We start from the raw sequence: 3,040 nt of genomic DNA on the forward strand, positions 1-3,040 counted from the left end.
GCTGCAAACATGTTATCATTCTATTTATAACCCATGGCAGACCCAAATTCAAGTTGTCATTTTATTACCCTAATAATAGCAATGATAAAGGTAACTATCAGCAGAAACAGGCAGTTTGGATGAATCACCACTTTGGTCCACATCTGCTTGGAGCACCTGCTATTTTGCCCATGCTGCTCATCTTTTCTTCTGGGAGACAAACCTCTAAGCTTTTGGTACCTGTTCTCTCCTTGTTCAGCCATGAGAATCCAGCAGTAAGATCTGCTCCCTTAGACATGGTTGATTGGTTCATAGGTAGGCACTTGAACCTACTTTGTGCAATCAGATTATTTCTGGGATTTTTTTCTTCCAAAACTGGAACAAGTTAACCTATGCTGGAGAGAAAAGATATGGAATGAAGAGTTTTTTCATGTAAGTTTCCTTCCTTGCTGGAGAAGTCAGTGTGGGCTGCAAGAAAATGAAGCTTACAGAGAGAAAAGCAGAAATGAAAGCGAGAGAGAGAGAGAGAGAGAGAGAGAGAGAGAGAGAGAGAGAGAAGGGGTTTGAGTTTCTCATCTGAGCTCCAGTTGTTCCTAAAAACTAGTGATATCTCTAATCTTTCCATGCCCCTCCCCCATGGTTCCTTATATTCACTTATTAAGCTAATACAAGGTAGGCTCCCATCATATCAAACATTGTCAACAGTTTATTGTGTACTTAAGAAATATATTTTGAATTTTTCTTCTTTCAAGACTGAGATTTTGGCATTGCCCAGAATAAATGATTCATGGTGGGTCTAAGAAAATCAACGTTTGCATTTAATTCAACACATGTTTATCAGATAACTGCTAAGCCCAAGGTATTGCCTTACATGCCAAAAACGTTCTGATGAAGAATGCATTTAAACAGCCACTCAAATTGTAAACAGCTAAGTAATTTTGAGATGTCCCACTGTAAATAATTTTGTAGCAAAGCTCCCAGGTATACATCGATAAAAAAATAGATGGAGCCCCAAATTGAACTCATTAAAGATATGTGACCATGGGGAAATGAAAAGCATTCAGTGGTAACTTTTATTTTCTTAGATTCCTCTGGTTTCCAAATAAGCTATGGACTAGAAAGTGGCTCCTAGACGTTATCTTTCATGCTAACCTACACCATAATCAAGAGAAAGCTTTTTAGTTCCAAAGAATTTTAATGAAAAGACTGCAAATTCAGTCACCCATTTCTTTCTATTACCCTAAACCACTGTGAAGTACAGAAATGGAGTAAATGTTGTAGCTTTTTATTAGAGTGTTTTTATTTCTTTTTTAATTAATTTTAAAAATTTGTCTTTTATCTTGCATGTTGAAACTGAATGGTTACTTTATCAGTAGTTTAAGGAGTAAAAGTAGGTCTTTCAAGTCACTGGAGGGTTCTTTGTATGAAGTGTGGTTGTGTTTCTGAGGACAAATAGGCTGAGTTTCAAGTCCCCTTTTTCTCCTCATATAAAATTGAATAGTCCAGTGGGAAATTAGAAATGATCAGATCAGGGCAGAGTAGAGTGGTAAGCAAATAGTAGATACATCTGTCACTAGTATCCCCATAGGAAGCCATTTGTCTCTCTAGGATTATTCTGTAAAAATGAATAAAATCACAAAAAGCACATGGTTTTGGACAAGTTTCAAAGGTTTTTTTTTTTTTTGGAGGGGTAGCAAGCAAGTATTTTTTCTACCCTTTGTCTGAGTGTGTACCTCACTAGGAGAAGAGCCCAGTGTTATCTATGCTAAAGTATAATTTTGTAGCATTTCTCATGTTATCAGACTGCAACTCTTACCTCCATGAGACTCTTCTTCATTGCTCTCTCCCTTCAATTAGCCAGAGAATTTAGTCCCCACTTAATTGGGAAGCTTAAAGTGTACAATTATACTTCAAGACTGCTTTCAGAAAACACTATGAGTGAGATGAGATAGGTATGGTTCCCAGGATGGCTGCTAGCCCTTACTTAGACGTGACTGTATTTTGTAGTCTCAGTGTCTTACTTCTCACCCATGAACAAGACACTCAGTTTTCCCAGTGCATTTTACAGGGGTGGTGTGTGGATTAATCCATACTTGGGAAAATAATTTACGAAGAGAGAATGGAAGAGCTGGCCTGCAGCAAAAGAGTGCAGTAGGTGAGACTGACTTTGAGTCTCAGTTTTCTCATCTATAAGATTAATAACAATTTCATAGGATTGTAATAAAGATAAAAATTAGATGATGAATGAGAAGCAAGGCACCCCCTGCTGATATCACATCTAAAGAAATTCAGTGACTGTGACTGTTAGTACTCTGTCTGGAAGCTTCAACCTTCCACTCTCCTGGCTTTGTCGGCTCTTCCCCCTTTGTCCCTCTTCTGCTCCCAGGAATCCTGTCTTTGCTATCCTTCCTTTTGGAAGCCCATCTTTCAGATCCTTTCTTCACATTAGTGTCAACAGCTAGTGGACAGTGTCTGGGATTTTGGATGTCTGTAGCTGGGCATGGTGAGATAAAGCCCAGTGTGTGGGTATTCAGTTACCTTGCGTCAGGCTGCCGTGATGACTGGTAATAACAGGGTTGATATTCAGAATATTCAGCAACTGGTTCTTCCTCATCAGAATAGATGGAGGCAGAAAACACCTGATTTAGCCAGGTGGTGTGTCCTGGGTGTACACTGACCTTGGTAAATAATTTCGACAGATTCTTATGTTCTTTGCTGTGTTACTTGGGCAATACACTTTTGTAGTAGGAGCTATAGAGTAGTAGAAAGAATCTGGAATTTAAACTTCCATTCAAATCTTGGCTCTGTCATTTCCTAGCTATTGCTCTTGACCTCAGCTTTTCTCATCCCCAAAGAAAAATTATAATACCTATCTCATAGGGTTTGCTGGTTTGTTTTTGGCCGAAAGAGATTTTTTTCCTTACAAACAGGGGACTGCTGCATTGCTCAGGGTGGTCCTGAACTCCGAGCTCAATTGATCCTCCTTTTTCAGCCTCTGGAGTAGCTGAGACTACAGATTTTCCATGCCCAGCTTCAGAGCTTCAGAAGAGATTTTATATGG

Source organism: Heterocephalus glaber, unplaced genomic scaffold (genome assembly GCF_053883595.1).
Source record: "Heterocephalus glaber isolate CG9 unplaced genomic scaffold, H.glaber_assembly_v1.0 deba00001504, whole genome shotgun sequence".
Classification (NCBI taxonomy): domain Eukaryota; kingdom Metazoa; phylum Chordata; class Mammalia; order Rodentia; family Bathyergidae; genus Heterocephalus; species Heterocephalus glaber.